Below are 13145 nucleotides of genomic sequence, written 5' to 3'. Positions count from 1 at the left end.
TCAGCTATTGATAATATGACACCGCGACTGACAATTGCAACAATGTCGGAACGGAAAAGGAAAATAAAGAGCAAGATTGTGCTACAAAACTTTGAAAACAGGATGAAAAATTATTCTTCTTTAAACCTGAAAATTCTTCAGGATATGATAAATCGTGAATTACATGATCGATTTGTAGCAAACAGGTAGGAAAACACAATAACACATGACCGCACACTGAGGCTTAGGGCACTGACAATAAAGGAGAGAACTGCCCGTCACAACACACCGCACTTCATAGCTTCCAACTCGTGGGTAAAGAAATTTAAATGTAAGAATTAAATTGCTTGTCGCAAAAAAACTCATATAATTAGCAAGCAGTTGGTCAAAGGGGATGCCGGTATTCAACAAAAAACTTACCATTTCAAGTAATTAACGCTGACTAATCAAGATTTAATAAAAAGGTTCGATCTAGACGGACTCTCTCAGTGAAGGGCTGGAAGCATGTATTTGGTGCGTTTATATGATAATGCCTGGGATTGTGATGTATGGAATGCCACTACCCCATTCGTGTGTTCTTGTATCGGAGCCCACCTGCCATTTTCCTGGAAATATAAATTTACCCAACATCAAGGCGCTTCGTAGCAGATCTGCTAACATGACAGAGAGGGGTTTAAAAGTCGTCCTAGAACAAGTACTGTGGGGAGATATACAAGGGAAAACTAAAGGCCTTCTTTTGGTTGACTCTTGGACAACCAACAGAGGCCACGAACTAATCAACTCTACAGTTCCGGAAGGAGTTGAATTCATCAAGAAGCTGATTTCAGCGAAGTGCATAGGCATTGTGTAACCTGCCGACGTTTTGTTCTTCCGTCTATACAAAAATTTTGTGAAATTTATCACAGGTACAATTGCCATATGGTATGATGAGGACATTAACAGACAGCATAGAGACCACTTCTTAGCTGTCAATCGTTCGGTTCTCGGTGGTACGATTCTCCAACTTGATCAAATTTGCACTGTTTTCAACGCGACTGCATCAAAGTTTTTCCTGGGGTATGTCAAACACCCTTGAAGCACTGCTTTAATGAAGCATTAAAGGAAGAGTGTTTTCATCACAACGGTGACCTACTTGCTTTCATCAAATGTTGACCTGCACATTTTTTGCTGCAGATAGTGTTGTCAAGCAGTGTAGTAAAGTAGCGTAGTAAACTCTGTTGTAGTGTGCTTCATGTCATATTTTTGACTATTTGCCTTAAATAATCCATATGTGTATTAGATTATTCGCGCTTACAGGTTTCTCGTCGTAACTTTGACGACTGGTATATCCTGTTCTAACAGTCCATAGCAGCTAAATTTTTGATGGTCCATGTTTATTTTATTGCTCTATACGCTGTGCTATATATGAATATAATCTGCGCGACTACATATCGGGACCGTTCCTTGAGAGTACAGGGGATTCGGAGCGATGAAATTTTCGGTATCATAATTTCCAATTACTGTCGGGCTCTTGACTGATGAAGAAACTTCGTTACGCTTCAATAAACACAAAATAACCGCTTAAGATGTTTCAGTGACGAACTGGAATGACAGCATAAGCAGATGAAAAGGTTTGCCCAATCCAGCTGTAGACTCACTTTCGCTATTGTAAGAAGAGCTACCTGTATCTGCAGGCCGTAAAGATTTCAGTAGATGAGAAAGTGGTTCATGTTACATTTTACTGATAAGAAACAAAGGGTTCTGTTGTATATTCCATACAGTTTTCATGATCAGTATTTCGAGTGGGTGGGAAGTATTACTAATGCTCTACAGGGTAAAATTTTGGAGCCGCCTTTCTTCTTCATCTACATAAATAATTTTCCATCAACACAGATGAAGCAAGACGTTGTGCTCCTTGTTGGTAATTAAGTGCGTTAACCAAACCCATTAAAATTGCAAGAGCTGAAGCAAAAGTAAATGTTCCACCGCATGACTTCGATAAGAAACCCAGTTCCTTAAATTTTGTACATGTGTACAATTTTATTTCATCATTAACAATAAAAGAGCACGGAATGTGGAAATATTCCTATATAATGGATTACAACTTTAAACGGAATTCATGTACATCTCTTAAACTCCTGATCTCAACTTCACTGACTTTCTTTGTGACTGCTGATTGCGGTAGTGAAACCTTTGTTTCCAAGAACAAGTTACAACTTAAAAATAATAAAAAACCATCAACATCACACTATGATCACAAACAGCCTCCTTAGCCACGCCTTAACTACACCATTGTACAGAAATGAGCAGCGTATATTGCAGTAAAAACAATACACCATCTTCACTGTTAATGAAAGGTGCTGGCAGACACATACAATAGTCTCACAAATAAGATGAATTCATTTGACAACTCCTACTCCACTGATCGGTTTCTGTGTGTCGTAGGTAAACATTTATAAATCTTTGGTCCTCGGAATCTCCAGAGTAAGGATAGCCGCGGCGTTCTTTATGACGTTTCCTACTGGAGATTTTTGAGCAATTCCTTGATGTTTTCAGATTGATTAAACAAACCAGAAAAAACAGCTCTTCTTTCAAGTTATACTTTCTGGGTTCTACAATTATGCAGTCACAATAAATATTCCTGGATTTTCGCAGTATTCTTAACTTCGTGAACAGACGGAAAGACGCTTATTGTCTAACGTACCGTCGATAACGAGGTTACCAGAGACCAAGCGCCATGTCGGAATGGGGAATGAAATCAACTGTGCTTTTCCAGAGATATAATCCATAATTAATCTTCAGGAAACCTAAATGTGTGGATATGATTGGCACTCCTCCCGAATATGAAGTTAATATATTACCACCAGGCCACCCGAGTGGGTATTCCGTGAATTCACAAAGAAGAATAAGTTTCACACGACCTCTACTTATGGAGACGGTATTCCTCGTGCGGAGTCTATGAAACATAACCTCACAAGAAAGTGACGTCAGTAAGATAGTTCTGTACTTATGTGACAGTTCTCTGGGACTCGTCTTAAAAACTGGAACTACCAGAGCGTTTTCCTAATCATGTGATACTCTCCATCGTTCCAGATATTCATTCCAGTGAAGGAAAGGCAGCAGTCGTAATAGTTTTGTGCAGGTTCATGGATAACGTATTCACGGAGATCCAAAAATCTGACAAAAATGGTTCGATCTGAAATAAATACTTCGATCGACTCTACAGTGTCAGGCCGGCCGCGGTGGTCTCGCGGTTCTAGGCGCGCAGTCTGGAACCGTGGGACTGCTGCGGTCGCAGGTTCGAATCCTGCCTCGGGCATGGATGTGTGTGATGTCCTTAGGTTAGTTAGGTTTAAGTAGTTCTAAGTTCTAGAGGACTGATGACCACGGCAGTTGAGTCCTATAGTGCTCAGAGCCATTTGAACCTTTTTCCACAGTGTCAGTTTCTAGCAGCTTTATAAACATTGCCAAAAGCGCATAGGACCAAAGCAAATTATTTCAACGGCAAATGGAAGTCATTTGCTTGGTGCTTCACGCTTCTTTTATATAGAAAATCGCTCGCACAACATTTGACATATGGGTTGTAGTAAACGGGCCTATTTGGGCGGAACAGCTTTTGTTTCATTTCTTTTAGTAGAATTAAAATATTGTAATGGAACAAGTGACGAACGCAAAATTGTTCTGGCTTGTTAGGACACTTGGATTTATTCTCTGAGTGTTAAAACCAGATCAGTAACCATGTACGAATCTGTTTTAAATTATCTTTTACTTTCTTGTAAGATACGACCACACAGGATGAGTCTGGAGATGGGGTACATGGCTCGAGGGATGAAACTGTTAATGATTCTGCACAAAAAACATCTTATGAACATCGATCAAGCACATAACAGTTTCCGAGGAAACTAATTGAAACAATGCGGAATAGGAAAAATGCAGGTGATAGTAAAATCTTGTGATTTAATGTTTTTTTTTTAATTGTGTTCATTTACTGACAAAAGACATTCACAATGTCTACCGCCAAATAGTACACTACAACCCAGCTACTTCATTTCTCGAGTTCATTACAATTTTCTTGGAAATATGCATGCACTAATTAATTTTTCCCCTAGAACTTAGAACTACTTAAACCTAATTAACCTAAGGACATCACAAACATCCATGCCCGAGGCAGGATTCGAACCAGCGACCGTAGCGGTCGCGCGGTTCCAGACTGTAGCGCCTAGAACCTCTCGGCCACCCCGGCCGGCTGTTAATACTAAATCCGAGGGAGATGCGATGGGGTGTGTCCCTTACTAGTAACATTTCGCGACATTATAATGTGTTTAATCAATGAACAAAGTTGTCGAGAGAATCTTCACTGACCAGAGTCATGATAAACATATTAAATATTACAACTCATTTTCAGTCGAGTGATTATTATAACAAAAGGCAATACTAACTATAGTTGCTCATACAGTACTGCAGTGCTACTGCGGACAATCAGTTCAAATGATATGCGATTTCAAGTTGAATCCGTATCCTATGACAAAAGTATGTTGGCTTACGAACATTCAAAATAGTTTTAGAATTTTATGCTGTATTTTGTAAACAATATTATGTGCGTACGTCTACGTAACATTAGTACTGATAAATAGTCGTTGCCATTAACTAAAACTGTAACTGCATTAAACTGAGATCGACTCATTTGCAAAGTAATAAGTGGAGAATGATAAATAGGTATTGTCACTTACCCACGTTTTCAAACAGGTAGCATAAGTGCATCCCAAATTCACTTATTTGTTTCACGGTACAGGTATTTTCTACACATAAACTAACGCATGTGCATTTTTTCAAACTGCTGCTTTGTCTTGGCAACACGATATTCGTGTTATTTCGACTTTAAATTTTTGCTCGTATTGGAGCTGGCGACCACCTTATTCTGCAGTCGAGGTTCATTTGAACCATAACCTGGCATTCAAAATTGCGGCCAACTAGAATGAGGTTTTTATGTATTACTATTTTCTATTTTTTACATTCCGATCGCTGTCGTACGTAGTAACAAACACTCGTGCGATGGGGATCAGGTAGCAACTATCTATATTTTATCGATAAGTATTGATCTTCGGATGCGATTTCCTGTTTCCACCAACAGCGGAACACTAGGCGCACGCGCCAAAATAAAGCGTTACATACACGGCAGAGTATAGTTACGTTACAAACTGAATTCTATTTTTGCAGCTCTTGTAGACAGCAGCTATATTTCTGATCTGAGAGCATTCGTACGGTGTACATTTCCTTACAAAAGGTGTTTAGAAAGTTCACGTCAACTGCAATGCATCCTGCAGGTTCACGCCAACTGCAATGCATCTTGCAGCTCTTGCAAGCAGCTGCTGTGTTGCTGAGCTGAGCTCATGAGTTAAGGTCCAATACTTGAGCACAAGCTTCTGAACCATAGCACCACAGACAAGCTTCCAGAGGTGGTAGTATGAACCAAAACAAGGAAAAACGCCCAGTAATCATGGGATCTAACACGCATACCTTAACAGCCATTACCACTTGTTGTGTAGCAGACATGTGTTTCACTGTTTACTAGACTTTTTTCCTTTTTTTTTGATCCATACTACCATTCTCTAAAAGCTTGACGGCGGTGATTGGTTCACATACGTGTGCTAAAATAAAGAACCATACTAAAGAGCACAGATCAGCAACACAGCAGCTGACAGCAGGACCTGCAAAGTGTATTGCAGTTGGCGGTGAAAATTTTAAACATATTTTGTGAGGAAATTATTAAGAGCGGGACATATGTTCATATGATGTTTTTTGTTTAGTACCACTAATGCTACGACCGCTGAAAACATGTACCTCTCCTCCTGACTCACTCTGTATTTCTACCACAAATACCTTACCCCACTTTTTTTTTTAAATGAAGATTCCTTTCGTAGTCCCTAGACTAATTTTTGCTTTGTGAATATCTCGACGTAAATCAATTCATATTGATTTTGTTGTGACGTCATGCCGGCCGCGGTGGCCGTGCGGTTCTGGCGCTGCAGTCCGGAACCCCGGGGCTGCTACGGTCGCAGTTTCGAATCCTGCCTCGGGCATGGGTGTGTGTGATGTCCTTAGGTTAGTTAGGTTTAAGTAGTTCTAAGTTCTAGGGGACTTATGACCTAAGATGTTGAGTCCCATAGTGCTCAGAGCCATTTGAACCATTTTTTTGTGACGTCATATGATTTTAGTACATTATTTCTTTACCAAAAAATAGATAATGGCTTTTTAACTTCGTAATTGTTGACTACTTCAAAGTATTTCCCAAATAGCGATTGAAACACAGTTTTTATATCTGCATTTATAGTTCGCAATCAGTATCATTCGTGTGGAATTAAGCCATATTTTCGTCATTCCTCTCATATACGGACGAAATCTCTGTCCACCTCCTTAGTTTCATCTACGATCCTTGGGCAATATGTATGGAAGGACGGACGCTGCTTTCATACGATTATTGACGCTAAAATAGCCTGACGCAGACAGTAACTTGAAAACATCTTCAGTATCATATCTCGCTGCGTCTAAATACGTTTGAAACGGAGTTTTACCTGAACACCATGAAACTTCACTATAAATCTTCATGTAATTTTGGAATATGGTTCTCATCGTGCCCAGTATCACATTAACACCTGTTCGAGCATCTGCTCCTATGTTCGTTGCTCAAATAACAGTGTAAGAATAGTTCAGATTTTTTTAGGATGCTCTATTGCTTTCCGATTAACAGGGGAGTTCTACGCCTCAGAGGGTCATTGTCCCGACGAAAATCTGCTCCAGGCAAAAAAATTCGATACTCCTTACGGTGGCAGAGAGACTTAAACTTGTAACCTCGTGTTAACAACTCAAGGAAAGTGGGGTTCGATGCATCAGATTGGACGCAATATCTGGCTTTCCTTCACACATAGAGGCTCCCTGTTTCCCCTCATCTGTGACTGTAGAGGAATTCTACGAAGGCACCAGGAGCGGTCGAGTAGGTCCGTGCCGAGGGAAAGGGACAGGCAGGGTGGACCGCAGTCGTCCATAATAAGCGCCGGGAATTTAATATACGGTGCGTCGCTGGCGTCAATTATAATGAGCGATGTTCCAGGTGTGTTTCGCATTCAGATGGAGCACTCCCTACCTCGCGAATCCGCGCCGCATAAAAGGAAACGCAGTAGCAGGCGTTTTGATCTTTCCTTACTGTGCCCGCTTGAGGCACGCGACGGTTTCGGCTGGCGCTTTATAAAAAGGCTGCAGGGCACGATTTCAATGCCGACGTGAAAAGACTGCTGCAGCTTGCAGAAAGTTCTGACATAGCCAACATGCCAGACTATGTTAGCGACGCAGCAGTAGTAAAGTAGAAGGGAGGCAGGACTATGGTTTGATGTCCCGTCAATGATGAGGTAGGTAGAGACGAAGCAGAAGCTTCTGACTGGGAAAAGACAAGGAAAGGAATCGTTAGTGTCCTTTCCAAAGACGCCATCCCAGTATTCAACTTAATCGAGGCATGAAAACCACGACAAACAATCGAGGTGACTGGACAGGAGTTCGTATACCATTCTTCCCGACTGGAAGTCCTAACATCGGCGTAGAATTTCTAGTATTTGGGATCAGAGGTGTGTATATTTTCATCCTCTCCTCCGTCCCCCCTCCTCTCCCACTCCAGCTTGTGACAACTGTGGTGTCCGTAATTCAAAACCGGAGAATTCCAGAATGGGTTCATAGAACCAGTCACGATCGTTTATTTTCCCTTCTATTCCCGACTCTGTCAGTAAACAATCTCTAATAAACTTGAAGATAACGAAATGTCATCACGGTAGTGTCGTGTAGGTTTGCCATGATTTCTTTAAATTGTCTTAGCAAAATTCCACATTACTTTCTTTGAAAATGATAAAATCCAAGTTCTTTACTGTTCTTGTCGATTTGGAGCCAATGGTTTGTATCTAATGACCAAGTCATCAACGGCTCGTAATCGCCATATCTTTGAACTCTGTTACCCATAATTGATTGTATAAAGCAACTATGTTCGTAATTGCTAGTTTCGGGAACGTACACGGCAACATGTTACCGGTTCCTATTTTCTCTCACTTCTGTCTTACAGCATAATTTGAGCACTTAACTCGTGGCTGCGATTCGGCCGTTTTGGTATAATACATAAATAACGACGTAAATGGCAGGATTACCGTAGCATTGGTAGGGGAAGAAACATACATGCATGCGTGAGAGTGTTTGTAGACCGTTCAGCGGTTCCAGTTTCTAGGGGAATCTAGTAAGACACTGATCGCATACGCGAACAAAGTGATCTGAATGAAATAACGCCCTACAGGCGTGCAAGACACTTTACATACAGGAAACCTAGTTTACTGACCAATACAAAAACAAGAAAGCTGCCGTAGTTCACGCTTACTTGTGACAGTTTACGGTGGCCTATGGTAGTTTTAAAACTCTGCTCACAACCATAATTGTCTGTCACTGAGGTCAGTATTCAATATGAAACCATTCAAATCTTTAATATTTGCTCAGTAATGTAGAATGTCTGACAGAAAAGCAAATTTTTAATCACATATCCAACGACTTCATGTAGACGACTTCCATCCCAGGAATGAATTTATAATTAAAAGACCATAATATGGACCGAGTGAGGTGGCGCAGTGGTGAGCACACTGAACTCGCATTCGGGAGGACGACGGTTCAATCCCGCGTTCGGCCATTCCGATTTAGGTTTTCTGTAATTTCCCTAAATCACTCCAGGCAAATGAAGGGATGGTTCCTTTGAAAGGGCACGGCCGACTTTCTTCCCCATCCTTCCGTAATCCGATGAGACCGATGGCGTCGCTGTCTGGTCTCCTTCCCTAAACAACCCAATTCAAACCATAATATGGGCAGAATAGATAAAAAAGTGACGTTTATTTCAGGGTTCAATTGAAGTACGTCTCATTAATAATTTTCTTTCATTTTTATTACATGTAATCTTCTTTGCTATTTCGTAATCTGTAAGTATTCAGCAAGTAACAATCTGCACAAACAAATTATTTATTCGTATACATTAAACTGATTCGTTCTACATAATACCAATAAAAATCACGAAAATGATATATTGAACATAGATTTAAGAAACTAATACTCCGCATGTCTTACACCATGTCCAAACGAAAAGGTAAGGAAGGGATGCAAATTACGGTACTTACTTACATGCTACTGCAATCTGCCACTGCAAAAACGTAGTTCACTATTGTCATTTGTTCTGTCTACACTTTTGCTAGGTAACACGTCCTGATACCATACTCACTCTGTGCTGCATAAATTTGTTGATCCTGGGTAACAGGCAAACAGTGTACCTTTACTCTTTCATAGGGAATATGATTCCTGCTAACTAGTTAGAGTTCGAAGTCCTGCTTTTATATCAATAACGTACTTCAAGTCACTCAATCTTAATTACGTCTGAGAAATAATACGTACCTCCTGGAAAGTCATTAAATTGATTGATTCACGATACTGATTTAAACTACTGTGCCATCCTCAAGTAACAACAATAACATATCATTGTTAAAAAATGAAGTTGTTATCACTCCGAAGGTTGGTTGAACACCACAGTGCCTTATTAACCAGTCGGCCACGGTGGGCGAGCTGCTCTAGGCGCTTCAGTCCGGTACAACGCAGCTGCTGCGGTAGCAGGTTCGCATCCTCTCTCGAGCATGGATGTGTGTGATGTCCTTAAGTTAGTTGGGCTTACGTAGTTCTAAGTCTAGGGGACTGATGACCTCAGATGTTAAGTCCCCTAGTGCTTAGCGCCATTTTTGAACCTTATTAACCATGGTCCTGTTAGAGGTGCTATGCAGTTGCCTTCTTCCGAGCGCTGAACTGATTTACTCAGCTACAAATAAAGACATCTATACTTTTAGTTGATTCCGAAACGCGGTCGAACTCTCCAACTTTCACAGCAACAAGAAGTGCCACACTACGAAGAGGTGAAAAGTGAACTGAGCGGGTATAGATCACAAGTCCTTTTGGTCTATTGTCTGACAATTTATCACTGAATTACCGAGTTGCACAGTAATGCTGAAAATTTAATTCTACGTTTGGCAGTTATTTAATGCTTTATTTTGGTGTAAATGGCAGATAGTTTTTGTACCTTCTACTTAACATTGCATAGAGTCAATTCATATTTATTCCTGTTTAGAAAAAAAATGGTTCAAATGGCTCTGAGCACTATGGGACTTAACATCTATAGTCATCAGTCCCCTAGAACTTAAAACTACTTAAACCTAACTAACCTAAGGACATCACACAACACCCAGTCATCACGAGGCAGAGAAAATCCCTGACCCCGCCGGGAATCGAACCCGGGTGTTCCTGTTAAGAGGACAGCCTTTTATTGTCATCAGGATTAACATATTTCTTGTCACACCGTCAGAAAACAGGATTCATCGTCATCTACTTAAACAGATGTAGCACTTCGCTCAAAACATGACCAACATCTCAAACAGGCATTTAAGTGTGAATTCTGTCGATGAATTACAAGCTCATTGTTTACTATAATCATTCCGATCAAACTCATGTAAATAATGCACTCTTCTATTAGATTTTTCATTCCCCAGTTTGCGCTAACATGGAACTTCCTGGCAGATTAGAACTGTGTCCCGGCCCTAGACTCGAACTCCGGACCCATGCCTTTCGCGATTAAGTGCTCTACCAACTGAGGTACCCAAGCACGACTCAAGCCTGTCCTTAAAGGTAGAGCAGTCGGTCGCGAAATGCAAAGGTCCCGAAATCGAGTCTCGGTCCGGCACACAGTTTTAATCTGCCAGATAGTATCAATGCACTCTTGTTTACAAATGATATGTGTAAAGCCATATGTCATTTATAAAATACTACGGCACTGCGAACGCATACAAATTGGTAATAATTTTATTTTTTGCTTTGTTCTACGTTACGCTACGTATTTATTATTAACACGCTTTTCCAATTTCATGTATCTTTTCTCTACTCGCTATACTGAAAGTTAGGAAGCAAGAAAGAGCACCGTTTATAGTCCTGTCCACAAATAGGCCATTAGAGACGGAACACAAATTCGGAATGTTTCAAAGATGGGGAAGGAAATCTGCTGTACCGTTCCAAGGGAACCATCCCATCGTTTGCCAGGAGCGTTTTAGGAGCAAAATCACGGAAAAACTAAATGTGGATAGGTGGACATTTATTTGAACCATCACACCTCGAACGAGAGTCCAGGGTGCTTACAAATGCGCCAACAACTCTCATCGGGTATACTAAATAGAACTGCTATACGAGTGTGAGAGAGCGAGTGATCTTTAGTGAGGTAGTAGAACAGGCTGTGCGATTGCGAGAGTTCTCATCGACGTACTTAAGCCAGCGGATCGGTGTCGTGTTGGGACAAAATTAATGGCAATTACTGATGAACATTTATATTCCGAACACCGTATCGACTTAAAATTCCATCAACGTTGTTTAAAACAAATGTGATTTAATCACATAGCGTCAGCTTCGTGCAGTGATACAGAATACATTTACAATGGATACGCTGCTGAATGGTGATTTTTGGACGACTGCACTGAATTCGCTGGTGTGACGTGAGGTACGAAACCTGATGCTTTATAATTTTCATTTGCAGCTTGATGAGTGTTCGCGTGCTTCAAGACAGTAAATATGGCTACAAAAATGGTTATTCATCAGACTTGGAGTTCGTGAGTTTGACACTTTCGTCCGCACTGTAACACAACAAATATTCCGTGATAACCAAATTTATTTGGCCATCAATCACTCAAAACAAAACTTAAGTTCGACTGCACATCACTTCGCTGGCGGTAGCGCCAAGGAGGAATCAGAGTCACTAGAAGAGAATACAAGTCCAAAACACTGCCCACCAGTCGATACCGACGCGTCGCAAGTTTCCAGCCAGGGAGGCCACAGTACGGTTCGGTTGTCGTGAATCCAGCAGCCGGGTAGTAACACAGTCATCGGCGAAGATTGAACTCGTTCAACGGACGCAGACGCACGTGACTGAGGGTTGTATCCTCTGCTGAGGGCGAAGTTCTAGCGCTACTGAGGCGCTCCTCCTTCTTATATGGTGTGTTGATATGGGATTACATGATGGTTGTGGTCATTTCCTGACTTTTATGCTGGTTTTTTTATTTTTTTTTTTAATTTAAGGTTGAAAGAATAGTCAGAGTGATAGTAGAAGAGATGGGAAAACGAACGGCCCAATTGACTGGCCAGCGTGATTGTTAAATGAAAGAAGATAGTACAGTAGAAGGGACAGTAGAACTGTGAGGAAAACTAACAGCCCATTGGCTAGCCGGGAATTACAGTTAAATGACAGATTAAAGGAGAGGAGGAGAAACAGTAAGAGATAAATGAAAGCGAAAGGCCATTATCCTGGCCTCTTCTTCTTCGTGGAGGCGTCTTGATGGTGGTGGCAAACAATGTCTTGAGGTGGTGGAATGGGGTGAGGGGGGGAGGGGAGAGAAAGAAGTCAGAGAGTGAGAGATGAAGAAGAGGTGAAAAGAATGGCCTGTCATGATTAGGCTGGTATTGGGGAGGGTGTGGGGGAGAAGGGGTTGGCATGGCATGATAAACCTGTTTAGAGACTAGGTTTAGCTTCGCTATGAAGGCTTTAGTAATCCCTCTAACAGACTGTGTAAGAGACTGCTCATGAATGCAGCAGATATGCCTTTGGGTGACCAGAAAGAATGGGAGAGTCTATAGTGTGGAGGGGCTGGCGGCTATCCAAAGTGAGATTCTGTCGGTGGTTACTGATCTTCATATGAATAGAAGTTTTTATGGCGCCATGCGAGAGATGATCAACATCCAGAAATGTGGTGTCTTGAGCAAAGAGTATCAGGAGTAGCCACAAGAGAGCAATGGTGCAAAATGGAAATATTTAATACTGAAATTCCGAGGGTGCAATCTGTATGAAGCGACAGACAACATATTACTCATTCCCATGTAATTCTCGCGAAGTGACCACGTCTAGGAAATCACAGAAATTAGATCTCAGATGAAAGTTTTCCCACAGTCGTTGGTCCCGCAAACCACTGTCGAATGTTGCAGGGAAGGGTTAAAATGTAGGTACTATGGCAAACCATAACCTTTTTTGATGTTTCATCACAATACTCCTCGACCATGTAGGTTGCCCAATTGTGGTCATGATGACAGTAGCCTTTAGTCAA

Source organism: Schistocerca gregaria, chromosome X (genome assembly GCF_023897955.1).
Source record: "Schistocerca gregaria isolate iqSchGreg1 chromosome X, iqSchGreg1.2, whole genome shotgun sequence".
Lineage (NCBI taxonomy): Eukaryota > Metazoa > Arthropoda > Insecta > Orthoptera > Acrididae > Schistocerca > Schistocerca gregaria.
Note: the sequence above shows the minus strand (reverse complement) of the source record.